Source organism: Pleurodeles waltl, chromosome 3_1 (assembly GCF_031143425.1).
Source record: "Pleurodeles waltl isolate 20211129_DDA chromosome 3_1, aPleWal1.hap1.20221129, whole genome shotgun sequence".
Classification (NCBI taxonomy): Eukaryota; Metazoa; Chordata; class Amphibia; order Caudata; family Salamandridae; genus Pleurodeles; species Pleurodeles waltl.
Genome location: NC_090440.1, coordinates 869423330 through 869441397, shown reverse-complemented (window position 1 = coordinate 869441397; position 18068 = coordinate 869423330).

The window sequence follows — 18068 nt, the reverse complement described above, 5'->3', positions numbered from 1 at the left end:
CTATGTCTGGGGAGTACCCATCTATCTGGAAAGAAACGATAGTAGAACCCCTCAAGAAAAAAACAGAGGGGGATAATCAGGACATGAGTAATTTGCAGCCAATAGCACGTCTCCCGTTTTTGGCAAAGATTCTAGAAAAAAAATTGATCTCTGAATTGATCGAGTTTTTAACAAAAGCGGATGCTCTTGATATCTCCCAACACGGGTTCAGAAAAGGGCATAGTACTGAAACTGCCCTAATCTCATCCTCTGATACTATTCGAAGGATGGTTGATGAAGGCAAGGGGGCCGTTTTGGTTCTTTTAGATTTATCCGCTGCCTTCGACACTATCTCTCCCACACTATTAATGTCCCGTTTGCATCATGTGGGTTTGAGGGACAAGGCGCTTAAACTTTTGAAGTCTTTTCTTACAAATAGATGGACCACAGTTAGCTGTGGTGATTTAAAATCTAGACCTTATCTTCTGCCATGTGGGATTACGCAGGGATCTTCCCTCAGCCCCACATTGTTTAATGTGTATGTAGCGCCTTTGGCTAGTCGAATTCGTACTTTTGGTTTCATTCCATCTTCCTATGCTGATGACTCCCAGCTTATTATTCCTATTAATCAGCCATGGGAGGAGGTTGCAGATCGGTTTAGTAATTGTATGGTAGAAGTGAGTAAATGGATGAAGACCAATTGGCTAAAAATGAATGCCACCAAAACTGAAGTTTTATGTTTTGGACCTGGAAAGAATTTATAGAACTCACGGTGGTGGCCCTCTGAATGTGGTAACTGCCCTGTGCCCACTACTGTTACTAGAAACCTAGGCATCTTGTTCGACGAACATCTGTTTTTTAAAAAACAGATTAATCATGTGGTAAACATCAGTTTATGGTCAATTAAAATGCTCAGAAAAATCTTCCCCTATCTGTTACATGAATAGAGAGTATCTGCTATCCTGGCATTGGTAATGTCCAAGATAGACTACTGTAATGCACTGTTCCTTAATCTGGATAAGGGGCTGATAAAAAGACTCCAATTATTTCAGAATTCCGCTGTCAGAGCAGTTCTTAATCTCCCACGATGTATATCAGTTAGAGAGAGTCTTAGGAAATTACATTGGTTACCAGTGGCGCAGTGTATCCAGTTTAAGTCGCTCTGCCTTACTTTTAAGGCAGTTCGTGGAATAGGACCACGGTACCTGACTTCCAGACTCCTCCTGCATGTACCTAAAAGAAGCTTGAGGTCTTCCCAAGCTCACTTGATTCAGGTCCCTCGCACACATAAAGCCAAATGGGGAGACAAAGCTTTTACAGTAGCTGCAGCCAGAGGATGGAACTCTCTCCCACAGAATATAAGGCAAGAATCAGGTTATATGAAATTTAGGAAAATGGTGAAAACTTGGCTCTTTCCTCGTTAATTTTTTGGTACATCAAGATCAGGGTCTTTGATTTAGTTTGTTTCAGTTTCTTCTATTGGATGTTTTTCTATCTTCATTATTTCTGTTATTTTTCTTATCCTCTGTCTATTTTTTACTACGTGCTTTCTTCCCGGCGCTTCGATGCTCTCTGAGTAGGAACGCGCTTTATAAATCTCGAATTACATTACATTACATAACTCTTAAGTAAGGTGCAACAAGAAAAATCAAAACCAAAAATCTAAAATATGCTTCTTTTTCACAGTTCAGATTCATACGCAAGAACCCTTTTCTTCCTTGGTCAAATCGGTTAGCAGCTGGTCACATTCAGATTTTCAGATGCCATATCAGGTTATTAGTGTCTCTTCCAGTTAAATTCAACAGTTTTCTCAATTGCTCTTTTGATTAGCTCAACAACCCAGTCTATTACTTTCCTTCAGGTTGCATCAAAGTACTGATTCGGAACTTCTCTGTCAAAGCAAAAGTCTTCCACCACCTCTGGATCCACTTCAGGTTCAGCCTGCTCCGGCTGCGGTTCAGAAAGAACCACTTGCTTTGCTGCTGTTGGTGCTCTCAACAACACTTCTTCATGGTCCTGGGGACTCATCACTCTCTTGGTATGGCTCACGTGTATCCAGTTAGGCAAACCCGCACATTTCACAGCTGTTGTAGTTGTCAACACCACTTGGTATGGACCTTTCCAACGCAGCTCTAGGCAAGTCTTTCGCACATGCTTTTTGATCACGACCCAGTCTCCGTCTCTCTGGTTGTGACCTGGGTCATGGATGGGTGGCAGGGTAACAGCTTGTACCTGCTGAGAGAAAGATCGAACCACATCAGCCAGACCTTTGCAGTAGTCCAACACCATATCATCTGTAATATTGACAAGAGCATTCGCTGGTATTGCTGGCAACCTCATTGCTCTACCCATGAGAATCTCATGTGGAGACAGTCCTGTTTTTCTGTCAGGTATATTTCGCATTTACATAAACACCAAAGGCAATGCATCCGGCCATTTCAGATTTGTTGCAGCACACATTTTGGCAATTCTCAACTTCAAGGTACCATTCATTTGCTCTACAAGTCCTGATGCTTCTGGACGATAGCTGCAGTGAAGCTTCTGTTCAGTGCTGCACATAAGAGCTTGATCACTTCGTTATTGAAGTGCGTTCCCCTATCTGATTCAAAAGAGATCGGAAATCCGAACCATGGTATTAGCTCTCTAAGCAATAGCTCGGCAACTGTGAGACTATCATTTCTACGTGTGGGGTATGCTTCAATCCAATGACTAAACACACACACAATCACCAACACGTACTTCAGTCTACCACATGCAGGCATCTGAATGAAATCCAATTGCTTTCTGCTGAATGGTTCTCCTGCTCTTCCAATGTGGCTCAAATTCACCACTGTCCCTTTTACCACATTTAGTTGCTGACAAATCACACATCTGTGACATACTGCTTCTGCTGCTTGCCTGAATTTTGGATTAAACCAATCAACTTTGAACAGCCTAACCATGGCATCTCTTCCAATGTGTGCCTGACCATGGTAATATTGGGCCATCTGAGTCAATAGACTATTTGGCAACACCATCTGGCCCTCCTCAGATACCCAAGTTTCATCTGGTCTTTGTATACATTTTAATTTCGACCACAGCTTTTTCTCTTCCTTGTCTGCATTCTCTTGTAATGTTTTTAATTCTACTAAAGTGTCAATTATTTTCAAAGCAAAACTTGCACAATTTGTCTCTTCTGCTGGCATTAGTTCCCACTTATCCTTGAACAATATACAGTTCAATGCACAAAACCTTGCGACTTGATCTGCATATCCATTTCCCAGAGAAATGTAATCTTGTGTCTTTTGGCGTGTACTGCATTTTACTACAGCAATTTCTTCAGGTAACTGAATTGCGCACAATAACTCTTTTATCCGGTCGCCATTCCTTACTGGTGTTCCAGCCGAGGTCATAAAACCTTGCTGCCACCACAATTGACCAAAATCATGAACAATTCCAAATCCATATTGACTGTCAGTGTAGATTGTGACTCGTAACCTGGTAGAAACATAGCAAGCTCTAGTAAGAGCTACTAGTTCTGCCACTTGCGCAGAATATACTCCTGAAAGCCATGAAGCCTCCAAGGTTCCCATAATGGTGCATACAGCATATCCTGCTCTCAAGGTACCAGTCCCATCCCTGACACATGAACCATCGACAAAGACAATTTGATCATTTTCTTCTAACCGAGTGTCTCTAATGTTAGGCCTTGGTTTTGTGCACAATTCAGTCACCTCAAGACAATCATGCTCAATATCCTCCTCTTTCTCAATTTCAACAGTATCACTTGGAAGTAATGTTGCTGGATTCAACACTGTACATCTTTTCAATGTTACATTTGGAGCTCCCAAGTTGCTCGTCTCATAGGTTGTCAGCCTGGCCGCCGTCAAATGATGTGTTTTCGTCCTTGTCAGTAAATTCTCAACAGAATGTGGTACCATTACCGTCACAGGGTATCCCATGACTACCCCTTTACATTGGGAAAGACTCTGACCAACTGCGGCTGCTGCTCGCAGACAACCTGGTAAAGCTGCTGCAACCGGGTCCGAGGTAGCTGAAAAATAAGCTACTGGGCGATAAGCACCTCCATGGACCTGTGTCAAAACAGACAAAGAACAAGCATCACGTTCATGGCAGAACAATGTGAAAGGCTTTGTGTAATCAGGCATTCCCAACGCTGGAGCTCTGCACAAACTCTCTCTCAATTCAGTGAATGTCTTCACCTGGTCCTCATCTAAGATAATGAGATCTGTAACTCCTTTGTGGGTCAACTGCTGTAGGGGTTTGTCCATCTCAGCAAAATTCGGAATCCACTGTCTACAGTACCCCACCATTCCCAAAAACAGGCGTACATCCTTTTGGGAAGTCGGAGGACTTCTCTGCAAAATCATTGTTATCCTTTCTCTGGAGATTCTTCTCAACCCTTTCTCAATCTGATGTCCCAAATATTTAACTGATTTTTGACAATACTGCTACTTCACAGGTGAGACTATGGGCCCGATTACAACTGAGGCGGAGGGGGTTAATCTGTCCCAAATGTGACGGATATCCCACCCACGGTATTACGAGTTCCATAGGATATAATGGACTCGTAATACGGCGGGCGGGATATCCGTCACATTTGGGACAGATTAACCCCCTCTGCCAAAGTTGTAATCAGGCCCTATATGTCCAAACTCTCCCAAATGATTCAACAGGGCAATCGAGTCATGTTTACACTCGTCCTTTGTTTTGGATGCAATTAATAAATCATCAATGTACTGTACAAGAGTCGATTGGCAAGGTAATTCCAGTGACTACAGATTCATTTTCAAAATCAGGCAGCACTTAACCACCATGTCATTCACTTTTCGCAAATCTTGCACAACACGTACCTTTCCACATGGCTTTTTCAAACCCATTATCAGTGAATTACGTGGGCTACTCAACACTTCCTTCAGAACTCTTTGTTTTAAAAAGTCTCCAATTATCTGTACCACTTTCATCAACATCCTGCTCCATGTTATACTGAGGAAGCTTCGGAATTCAACATTTGGCTTCAAAGTAATTTTGATAGGTTCCACTCCTTTAATCAATTCCACTTCTTTTCCTGTCAAGTCCCAGACTTCCTCTTTCACAGTTCCCTGTAAATCTGCATGCAACTCTTTCATAGTGAACACTGGGAAAAATTCAATCAATGGGTATTCTTCATAAGCATCATTGAATACCATAGCTGACACCTGCTCCTCTTCATCATCACTATTTGTTTGGACTTCTATCCTTGCATCTGTACAATTTATAGAGCAGTTGGTCTTGCACAACAAATCTGTACCTAGTAAGGACACGGGTCTTGAATCAGACACCACAAATCTATGCAGTCCCAAATAATTTCCGATTTCAACTTGCACTGGTTCCGTGATGGGGTTTGTCAATTGTCTATTCTCCACTCCCACAACCTGAACTGTCCTGCCTGAAAGAGGCAAATTCTGTACTTCTATGCTCCGTACTGTAGAGAGCGTAGCTCCAGTATCAACTAAGAATGAGACCTTGTGACCCACCACCTTTCCCTTTACAAAAGGCTCTCTCTCATCTACTTCTAGGGAAGCAGCAAGAATACAGCCTCCCTCATCCGAACTGTCACTCATCCATTCTTTGTTTATTTCATCCTCACTGTGAAATGGGATCTGGTGTACTGTGTTATTACTATTGTCCTGTCTTTGACCTGTGACCTGTTGAGTAAGCATAACCTATTGCTGTTCCATCGGTGCTTGGGGTATTTGCATTTGCTGTCTAGGTACCATAGAAACCTGCTGCTGTACTGGTGATAATGGAGCAAATTGTGCACGAGGCACCTGTATTTGTTGTATGGGCAAGAAATTCTGTCCTCGATTCTGAGCATTTGGGACTACGCCCCTCATTTTCGGGATTTTCACAGTTTGAATTGTACTGACATCACCTTGCTGAACCACTCCACCCTGCACCATCAATGGGCACTCCCACTTGCAGTGTCCCACGTTTCCGCACAAATGACACAGTAACATCCTTTTCATACCCTGCGCATCATTCTGAACAACCACAGTTCCTAAATCTGGACCGCGCATCATATCCATTCCGCGTCCTCTACCCCTTCCTTGAGGTTGAAACATGACAGCTCTCTGTTGCGTTGGCTTCGGCAGCACTAAAGCTCCTTGCGCTCCTGTTTGGGCTGCCTTAATCTGCATCACCATTGCTTTTTCTTTCAATTTCTTTTGTTTCAATTCAATCTCATCACTACAGTACTTAGCATATTACAATACCTCATCAATCGGTTTTGCCTGCCAGCAAATCAAATGACTCTTAATCATCTGTCCTACTTCTGGTCTCAACCCTTCAACAAATCTGAACACAAAATGCAACATGTCTTTTGGCTCAATTGCTTCCTTACCACTGTACTCCTTGAAAGCTTTCAGCAAACTCTCATAGTAAGTATGTATTAACTCTTTAGACTCCTGGATTGTTCTATCAATCCGCTGCCAATCAATGTTTTTGGGAGAGATTCTAGTTTTTAAAAACTCAATCACCTTATAATAATTCTTCATTACCTCGGGTGATGGTGCACCTGTAGCCTTGTCTCTCTCTGGTTCACTCATTGGCCAGTCTACTGCCCTCTTACACTCAACCCATAGGTCAGCTGGAACAACTATCTCCAATAGTGTGTTCAAGTCTTCCCACAAACATTTAGAAAGTTTCACAAATCTCTTAGTCTGTTGATACCGTTCAACTGGTTGCTCCCTCAACTTGAGATAATCATTCGTAAAAGACAATATGTCACTCCTGTGCCATGGGACATGAACAAATTGACCCCCTGGGATTTCCCCCATCTGAAGCATTTTAACTGATTCCCCTTTGTCAACTCCTTCCGTCCCCCTTCTTGGGAATCTCGTTTTCGTTTCTCTTTTTTCTTCGTCCATCTGCCTTCCCACTTCTCTAATGCGCCCCAGATCTGTGTAGTCTGCAACAAATCTCTCAAGTGTGCTTTCATCCCAGCTGATCTCATGTGTTCAAAATCTTTTGCCTCAAAATCTAATCTGTAACTTTGTCTCAGATGTTTCGTCATTTTACGATCAATGTCATGTTTCTCTGCTAGTTCCACTAGCTTCTGATATATTTTCTTTGTAATCCTTGGACATAAATACCTCAGTTCTTCCTCTGTATAGGATTCTAACCGATTCCGCCCCATTGTTCCCTCAACTAACTTGTTTGCTTCTAGGTTTAATCCCCCTCGGTTTAACTGATCTTCACCTTTTGATACGTTCTGAGAAGTATTTAGACTATCCAGCCAATTATTCAACTGTTGAGCTGTTAACCCTTGCAATGAAATGTTATTTGCATTCGGGGCTGGTAACTGCTGTGCCACCGTGCCCGAAGCTTGCAGTGTCAGAAGTCTCAGACTCTGACTTGCGTTTGAGACATTTACCGCATCTGGTAACACTACAAGAGGACTAAAACCCATAGAAGGTCTAGGTTCATTGAAAGCCTGTCCTGCCGACGATGTCAACTGTGCAGAATCTCCCGCTCCCCTTCTCACAAGACTCTGTGACATGTCATTCTGCTCTCCTGTCTCTGTTTTCTTCTGTGCATATAAGGGTACCGCTGGACCAACAGTAATCGGTAGCGATATTGCATCCGGGGCTGTTCTACCACCCGCACCTTGTGTGAGTGGCACTTCCATTGCCTGATTCATAACTGGTGTGTAATCAGTTGGTGTTCCTGTCAGTGGTGTAAACTTTGACAAACCCTGCGCTTGGGCTGAGGGTAACAACATTGCTGTTGGGTCTGTCTGAATCAACATTGGCTTTGGAAGCACCTGCTCCCTCGGCACCATGATATTTGAAACTGTCTCAAGAACTGGTACATCTGGATAAATTCTCTGTACTGAAGGTGGATGTATCTGTGCCTGAGCTACAGTACTAGCTCCTGCAATAGGTGTACTCTGCACTACCCCTGGCAATTGTCCGCCTTCTGCCTGTCCAGCTCCCCCGGCTCCCTGGGATTTCACAGGAGTAGCTGGAGGGGCCGTAGCATTAGTACCCAGACCCCCTGCACAGGTTGTCAAAGGTGGAGGTCTGTCTCTTAACAACTGTGTAATGAGAGCCGAGTCATCATCATCTACATAGGACTTTTTCCTTTTCTTTTTTCCCCCACTCTCTTCTTCCTTAGAACTATCCCCTTTTTCTGACTCATCTACCTCTGTAATTGCTGGGAACATTTTAATCTCTTGCATTGTCGCCATACTCCATCTCTTTTGCTCCCAATCCCATCTAGCTTCCGCTAATGATTTTTCCACTTTCTTCACTCTTCTATTAAATTTCAATTCCTGCTGCTGTCTGGCCACTAACTCCCAGACTGCTAAAGCCTTGAATTGTGCTGGTCTCGGTAATGGCTTCATATCATACAGTGCTAATCGCAATTGATAAAAAATTCTCAAATTAAACGTTCCGTGTTCCGGAAACCCTAAAGTCCCTTGATCCTTTGTCAATTTACTCCATTGCTTTAACCAAAGACACAGTGCTACACCTCGCTCTGCCATCACAAAATAAGCTGGAAAATCCTCTGGGGGGTGTCAGCTCCCCCACTGATGCCTTAATGTAAGTATCGCCCCTCATTGCACTTTTAAATGCCTTGAAAAACTTCATTTTGCCTGTTTTTGTTTACGGTTGATTCAATAAATGAAATTACTTTTACTCCTGAGATTCCCTTCACCCGTTTACTCGACCAATTGCCTCTCATGGACGGCTGCCAATCCGGTTGTGGCTCTTCTTACCAACCAACCTATCCCAGCGCAGCACACTCTGACGTCACACTGACACACAGCGGCTGACAAAGTCTTGCGGCTTGTCCTCCTCAACTTCATTCACTCAACTAATGCTATTTTATTGTGAGCGCCTTCACCAACAATAACTAAAACAAACCTGCTGGTTTACTACAGGAAGGGACACAATCGCTTCAGGGACCTTACGGATTTTCACTAATGGCTCTTTTGGCTCTTCTAGCTATTCCTCTTTCTAAGTCCCCCACATTTGCTACCAAAATTCGACCCGCAAACTTTACTCTCAACCAACCAATGGGTCTGTCCTGGTACAAATAGGACTCGCCAAATCTCAGTCGGAACTTCTTTTACTCAGCTACCACACACACTAACTTGTTGACCACGCCCAATCAACCTATTAAACCAGACAGATTACAACATATAACCAAGTGTCTCCTACACTTGTCAATATACTCCGGAGTCTTAGACCACACAGGGTCCATACATTACCAACAACCACGTGGATAATGTTTTTGCATAAAGCGCCACACACATATGAAGTTCAATGACTTCCCTACTCTCACACTGTGGAGTACGCATACTCCTACTATCCTAAATCAAAGTACGCAGACTCCTTACTTTACCTCACTTGCGATCTGCTTAAGCCTTGTGCAAGCGCAACCTACCACTTTCATACTACTTCAAAATACGCTGTGAACATACCCAACCTTACTAACAAGATCCAGGATCTGGGAAAGTCATTTCTGGGCTTCAGGGAACATCATCCTTGCTACAATTGCCATTTCAGAAAAAACAAAATTCAAACCTCATAAAATACAAACAACTAAACCTAAGTCAAACTACGACCATAACCAATAGTCACCACATAATTAGTTCCCCAAGGAAACTAATCATCAAACTGCTACCAAAAACTGTTAGCCCGCCTGGTCCTTAGTAAGTAAGCTTACAAGGGGACGAGTATAGGTCGATGAACCCTTTGGATCGCATGGAGTACTCCAGCTATGCGGTAGACAACTGAATCTTATTCAACTTTACCATTAATCAAGCCTTCTTAATCATCACAGAAACTTTATTCATCCAAGAATCACAAAATCAAAGCAACATTAAACTAATACTTTTTAAACACATTATATAGTAATTCAGCAAAGCAATTTTCATCAGTCAATTGTCACCGTCAATATCGCCCTTGTCAGCCTACCTAACCAAGATTAGCATCAGCATGTAGGTCTTCATGCAAAAACAATTTGGAAAAAATACATTAATTTCAAAAAATCGATCTAAATGAGAAAATACTTTAAAACAGCGCAGTTGGTACCTAGAAGGAAAAGCACAAATTAATCAGTAGCATTATTATAGCTACCTATCCAAGATGGGTCAGCAACGAGTCAGTCTTCATCTCCAGGTCATCAGTCATCAGCAAAGTATCAGTCTCCCAGAGTGTGAGCCCAATTATCAGCACTTCGGACAGCGTCTCATGACGTCATCAACTTTCTCCTCTCCGCTCTGATTTTTCTCCTCTTGTCATGACTTTTTATTGGGGTCTCTCAGTCCATTCCACTAATTGCTAATTGGTCAATCTTATCAGAAGTTATGACTCAAACCTATAGTTTTTGTTTACCGCATTTACACGTCTACTTAGGATTCAGGTTCCATTAGTTTGATTGGTTCTTCTGTTGATGAGAACATCATCCGACTCTTCAGGTAACAAAATTGTTGCACACAGTCTTTTAGTCAGAGCTTCCTTTGTTCAAGTCCTGGGAAAGTGTGTTTAGCCTACAATGCACATAATTGTATCAAATTGTCTTCATCATCTCCTGTCTGCTGGTACGTTGCAGAATGTTCTAGCAGAGCCATCTGAACTCTGCACAGTTCAAGGTCCTTCTCTCCAGTTCCAGTCCTCGCAAGCCTTGTCGCATCTTCACATTAGAGCAGGCAAGGCCCAGTAAAACCAGGCCTTTAGTTTGGATAAGTTAAAGATGCGAATTAACACAAAATATAGGTTGTACATCCAAGTACGACATATTAATACATTTTACATGAATATTTCTCATTATTTAGCATCTTGTTAATACACATGGTGACCACTCCCCGTGGGCACATTTTGCTTACCCACGTTAATTTTAGGTATTAGTTTCTTTATCAAATTTTCTCATTAATAAACATCCGCAAATCATTAGAAATTTCTTATATTAGCATATCTGCTCCATCACACCCATGCCAGGAATGTCAGACTATTCATCAAGAGCAAACTGAAAATGACTGCACAAATCAATGCCGTCATTGTATTCTACTTCCACACCCTAAAGATGCTAAGAAAGATCTTCAGATGGCTCCCAAGCAACACTAGAAAAACGATTAACCAGCAAGTTGGACTATGGGAACACCCTGTATGCCGGGATCACCAAGCAACTCATAGAAGACAGCAAACCATCCAGACCTTGGCAGCAGACTTATCCTCATCCTTCCACACAGAATTCACATCACACCACACCTCAGGTGGTTTCACTGGCTCCTGATACACAAACTTGCTCATTTTAAACTCCTCACACAAACAAATCAAGACATTACACAACTTAGAGCCCACATTCCTAAACAGCCACATCTCCTTCCACAAACCACCCAGACACCTCTGCACACTCACACACATCCTATGCATACAAACAGAACCAGATCAGGAGCATGGTCATTCTCCTAATACGTAGAATAGCCACCCACTCCACATCAGAGTCTCCTCCTCTCTTCTTGAATTATGCAAGAGGCTGAATTGGCTTTTCAATTACCTGCCACAGGAAGAGCTAGACAACCACACCCACTCAGCACCAGAATACCCTTGCCGGTGATAGTGCGCCTTTTACAAATAAGACACCATAACATGTTACTAATGGTGTTATAGTATGTTAACATCATTTTGTTTTTAATTTGTTGGGAATAAGAGGAGAAATTACAACAGTAATCTCGTTATGGTCTAGGGTACTGGGGTTAATAGCCACACGGGTGGGAAGATTTAGGCCCATATTTATAATTTTTTAGCGCCGCATGTGCGTCATTTTTTTAAGCAAAAGCAGCGCAATCTTACAAAATACAATTGTATTTTGTAAGTGTGTGCCGATTTTGCGTCAAAAAACTACGCAAATGCGGCGCTAAAAAAGTATAAATATGGGCCTTAATGTTGAAGGTGTTTAGGTTAGGTGTGCAAATGAGTTTGTGATGGGAGACAACATCAACTATGTGTACAGACTGAAGGATAGTTTGTAATTGTAAATGGCATATTATGCGGAATTAGATTCCCTCATTCTTTAATGGAGCAACTGACGCCTAAAAAGATGGCTCTTCTAAAGACTTCACAGCGTCAGCATGGTAGAGTTTGGTGCATGTCCTCATGCTCACAGGCACAGAATTCTGGCGCAGTGCCTGGCTCGTCTCTGTAGGCCCTCTTCCTAGGAGGAAGCCTCTCAACTGAACCACCTCTACCAGAGATTTCTTTCTAGTTACGTCAGCGAGAAGATGCCTTGAAATTAGGTTTGAGCAGCCCAAGTTGTACATTCTTGACCCCCTTGTTTCCTGGGAGGCCGAAATTTCTGCTTTCTGACAGGAACTTCTGCTTTTACTATAATTATATTATTTTAGGATAAGCAAACCCTTTCACTTTTGTCCTTTGAACCAACAGTGTACTGTAGTGCCTGGAAAAATAATAGCCCTAACACCTGGTCAACTTAAAGCACTTGGCAGTTTCCCAGGGCTAATCCAGGTGTTAGGGCTATTATTTTTCCAGGCACTACAGTACACTTTTGGTTCAAAGGACAAAAGTGAAAGGGTTTGCTTATCCTAAAATAATCTAATTATTATAAATAAACAGGGTAATTTACATGTGGTTAGCCCTATTCAGATCCGTCTCATCAGATTTATCCCTTTGAGAAACCTGCAATTCTGGAATTAGTCTGTGGAAATTTTACTTTTAAATTTTAATTTTCTTAGAGATTAAAATGGTTACTTTGTTCAGCCAGCCAAGTCTAATGTATACTCGGCTGGAGGCAACGTATGCATATTAAATGCTTTGTCTGGGATCTTCTTGTCAGAATAGTTACACCCAGGAAACCACATCAAGGTGACAATTACCCAGTGTGCTATGGCTATTCCCACAGGGATCAGAGCAGACTTTTGGCCGCGACCCTGAAATTGAACAGCTCTAAAGAACCTGAAATTATGAAGATGAGTAATGTAGAAAGAAAAGTGTCCGTACATGATGTATACTACAAGTAGGTCTCTGGCTTTATAGCATTTATTTATCATATATTCGCATCTGTAGTCATTCACCTTTGTTTTTTTCTTCATCAGACCTGTATCAATCCACGCTTATTTTGCCAGCAGTGAAAAGATGAAGCTGCAATGCTTGTACTTAAGTATTTTAAGTAATACGTGCGCACTCGCGTGGATGCCTGCCTGGTGTGTGCACTGTAAGCATTGCTGTATATCAGTAGGAAAAAAGGCATTCTAAAACGATCACATATGCTGCACCTTGAGGAAATGGCATCCCTTGTTTGGCCTTTGTTGTTGCCAGTCTGTAGAGATATTAGCCTGGCAATCATCACTGATTGAATGCAAACTCATTCAAAAAATACCTGCTGCCAATATTTTTCATTTTCAAAATAAATACAGACAGAAAAAAACGTGTTTTGTCTGCATTTGTAAAAACCAGTAAAGAGCTCAACGGTGGGAGCATGACACGTACGTGAAGTGCTGGCCCACTATCAGCTCGCTCTTGCATCTCTGCCCCCTATGACATGCAGACCTTCCTAGTTGCTTTGCTAGCAGTGTCAATGCTTTTGTTTGCCCATCCTTTCTTTTAAATGTGTGGCAACTTTGAAATCCGGCTGGTGGGGACCTCCACCTGCTCTGATTCACCAGTGGCCTTGCCTTTGAGGTAGAGGAGAGGCGAGGGAGGGAAAGAGGCTGGTTGTTCAAGATAGCAGAGACACTTTGGATTTGAGGAGAAGCAGGCAGCCTAAAACCAAACGTCTAACGACATTTGTTTTGATGTCACTTTGTAATAAGAGCCAGAGGGTGCATTGCTAATTGTACCAATAAACCTGGGATTTAACTTATAAATGCTAGGCTGGGTCCACTAAACGCTGTAGCAGCCATGCATGAAAAGAGATTCCTTATTCCTTGTCTAGAAAGCAGGGGGGTATATTTGTCAGTTCACCAGTGTCCTCTCTGGCTCTTCCCACCCAGAACTGGGGTCTGTACAGTATCCTGCTTGCTGCCGGTGCCCTGCTTGACTCTGTTCGAATCCGGAGTGCCAAAAAGCAGGATGGCCCAGTTGCTGGGAGTCCCGGAAGAACAGAGAAAGCATAGATCTTCAGGGGGGTTGCATGTCAGAATATCAGGTATTGAAAAATAGTCTGACATAAATATTTTGCCCTAAATATCATTTCCAAAAATATTGTCCTTGAGTGAAGATTTTCTGTTATTAACTCAACGGGACAACAGTTTTGTAAACAGTATTTAGGATAGAATATTTATGTCATATAATACTCTTGCCATGATATTCTGGCACCATCCTCTACAGTGGAGACTCCTAAAAGCCGAGACCCTACCAACTCAAGCTCTGTGTATCACTGGGTACCGATAGGATGAGAAAAAGGTAGCACATTGACACCCCTTGTCTAGTGACATGCTATTCTTCTTCATAAGAAAGATCCCGCTTATGAAAGTGTTTTAATCCCTGAGGATACTTTGTTCACTGGAGTAAACTACCAAGTCCTATGCAACCACATGCACTCTGAATTCGGCTGCTACTGATCCAAATCCGTCTTAATATGACACATGATGGCAGCTGGACATTTTTATCACTTTGGAGACATTTCACACTTGTGTAATGCTTTTGCCATACATTTCCTTGTTAATTATCATTCCTTTTGACATCTGAAATAGATAAAGTTTGTTTCATCGACAATTACTTCAATTTCTTCAGAACCTTTTCAGGTACCTAGTCAGTAGTTTGCACCTTATATCATTTATTCTTTTCACAGTAGACCTTTCTTAGATCTGGCTTGATAGTGCAGCTGTATCTTTACCCATTGTTACAAATTTTATTAAAAATACACAGTGTGGGCTTTGGCTCCACCCAGCAAGTTTTCTTTTGTTTTTCTCTTACCTCCAGCTATTGGCTGTTTCATTTAGTTTTCTGTGTCCTTTGGAGTACTTGCATTGCACGGCATGAGGGTCTATTTTAATATTAAAACTACTCTGAGGCTCTCATTACGTGTCTGGCGGTCCTAGGACCGCCAGACTTGCAGTGGCGGTCAGACCGCCGCCAGTGCGGCAGTCCGGCCTCCAAATTATGACCGTGGCGAACGTGCCATGGTTGGACTGTCGGCACCACCATTTTTTCGCCGGCGGACAGCCTGGCGGTGCGGGCGGTCTTAATCTGCCAGGGCAGTGCGGACCTGGGGATTACAAGTTCCCTTTCTGCCAGCTTTTACATGGCAGTTGTACCGCTGTATACAAGCTGGCAAAGACATGGTGTCAGGGGCCCCATGGAAGCCCCTGCACTGCCCATGCACTTGGCATGAGCAGTACAGGGACCTGCATGGACAGCCCTGTCATGCTTCAAAGTGCAACGGATGCTATTGCACCCAACGCACCTCAACATTGCCGCCGGCTGTTACCAGCGGGAAAATCGTAATAGGGTCTGTGGGAGGGCTGCCACATAGGCGGTAACCCGACTGCGGGAGTTTGGCAGGCGGGCTTTTCCGCCCACCAGACTCATAGTCGGGGCCTGAATCATGAGTCATTAAATTCTTTATCTCATAGATACACTGCATACGGAAAGCAATTGTTGTTTTGCATTTTCATTGTAGGAGGCTTGTACAAGGACACCAAATGAAAGCCGGACCTATTGGCTTTTCCAAAGTTTTTTCCTTGACTCCTTGAACAGGCAGCACCTCCCTTTAAATAAGCCTAGAGCTCACTATACACCACCCAGACCTGGAGACAACAATATTTTAAGGATTCTGTAATTTGCCTGAGCAGTGGCTTCTTAACAAACTTGAGGATGGGAGATGATCTACTTCACATATAAAAGCATCTGGTCATTCTCGACTCTCAGGCTGCAAATAAGATTTCTGACAGTGCATTTTAAATGAAAAAAAATGAAGAAAACGTGTAGACTGATATGCTCAGTCAACGTTAATCTCTCATTTTATCTGGCTAAAAATGCTGTCAAGTAGACCGAGAGGTTCTTTGTAAACCAGGCTTGGTAAAGGTTATGAAGTGAGAATAAAAATCTCCAAAAGTAGGTTTTGATGAAACATAATTCACGGGGGAGAACTGTTTCAAAGTGTTTTAGTGAAAAACGTGTCCGCAAACCTTTTTTGCAAGAATTTTCATATGCAGCTGAGGTTTTGTGAAGTGTCCAAAACGTCAATACCTTTGTGAATTGTACTGTTTGTTAACGCCGCAGAACCTCATGAGCAAAATTTAAATTTCGCCCTCCTCTAACTCGAAACGGCTGTTGCACACTAATGTTTTATTCATAGTTTGCCCTACAAAGCGTATGCTGTTGCAGTTATGTGTTTTAGGTTTAAAAGGTTTGGTGTCACAGAGAGGGTGTTTGAAATAGCTCCACTGATATCTACTTAAAAATATTTGTCTCTAACTGTTTCAAAGCCTTTTTAATGCCTTTTATCAAATATGTTATAGGTTTTCCAAACCACATGGCAAAGGTGACTGGATGAATTTTTGCATTACTATATTTCCTCAAAAATACAGAGATGTGATGTTCTCCTCAAAGCAGCACAGACATGTATGAGTCAGGGAGAAAAGCAAAAGATTTGCCAACTTACAGAACCCTAATATGACTTGTTCTTGCACCCTTCTGCAGTGTCTCCTCTCTCCCCCCCCCCCCCAGTGCCAGTTCTGTGCTTTAGCACCTAATCTGTAAACCGCCCTCTCAAATGCCAGGGTTGTCGCACACCGAGACTGCTGTTTCTTGATTTTACCTCTTTCTTCACCCCACACTTTGTCTTATCTCACTTTTGCAGCTTCTTTTAACTCCGAGTTCTCGCTTTCTCATTCCGCTCTTCTCCTTCTTTCCCCTACATCTACCTTTCTCTCTCGTGTTCTGGGTCAAAACCCGAAGATGAGCAATAAATCCAGCTTCCTAAAAATAAGTGTTGCGGCCCATTACCTCCAACCACCGGCACAAACGAAGCACAGCTCTCTCCACTTCCCACTTAGCACCGAATATGTCATTTTTATCGAGAAGATCCACTACCATGGAACTGGTGATCCGCGATCTCAGTTGTAGCTTGGAACCCTTTAGGGCAGAGGAATATTTTGGAGTCATGAACTATGCTTTCATCCCGGTGACCAACTTCTATGCTACTGTGTTCACCTTCCACTCTTTCCTTCTCCACATCAGAGTGCGTTTATCCCGCCTCCAATGAGCAGATGTATAAAGTTTGCATCAGCAGCTCTAGAACACGGCACTGAAATGGCAGCTTAGCCTGAAGCTCTGAGCTAGCTACAGAAGCAGCGGCCATCTTGAAATGGCAACATTTTCGGTCATTTTCAACAGTCTAGGTCAGAGGTCTTCAAACTGGGGGGTGGGGCGCCAGACACTGGCAAAGAAAAGCATTATGCAGATAACATGCCTTTGTTTTCAGCAGAAGCTTGTGCATTTTTATTTTTAGTGTGCTTATTGCATTTTTAAAAAGGTAACAGTACTTAACTGCAATGTTTAAATAGGTTTAGACATATTTAAACATTGCGATTTTTATAAAACAATTGTGAAAAATTCTGAGGGGGGCCCAATCATTTTGTTTTTTCAATTGGGGGGGCACGGCATTAAAAAGTTTGGAGACCCCTGGTCTAGGTGGAAAGGGATTGGTGAGCCAGCTGTGTTTCACCCACAACAGCGGCTGCATATGGTGACTCTTCGGAGCCACCTATGTCAGTGAGGTCCTGAAGAAGAGACATTAAGACAGCCAAAGTAGGTAACTAATGGTGGGTGCTTACAGTGCAGATACGACCTGGAGAAAGTTGTGCGTTGGGGTGAAAAGTCACTGAGTTTCATTCCTCACCGTGCTGTGCAACCTCCCCACTCTTCAGCAAAAGTGCAGTTCTTTGTGTGGCCAAACCTGTGGTGTATAACCACATGCAATGTACAATGTAGGTCTGTGGAAACCTAAGCATAAAGAACACATGCAAGGGGGCGGGGTTGGTATGTGCAAGCATACAAAGGCTAGGAACATACAATTACAGTAAGCACTAATGTATGTCACAACACTAGAGCGTTTCAGTACATTATTGAAAACAA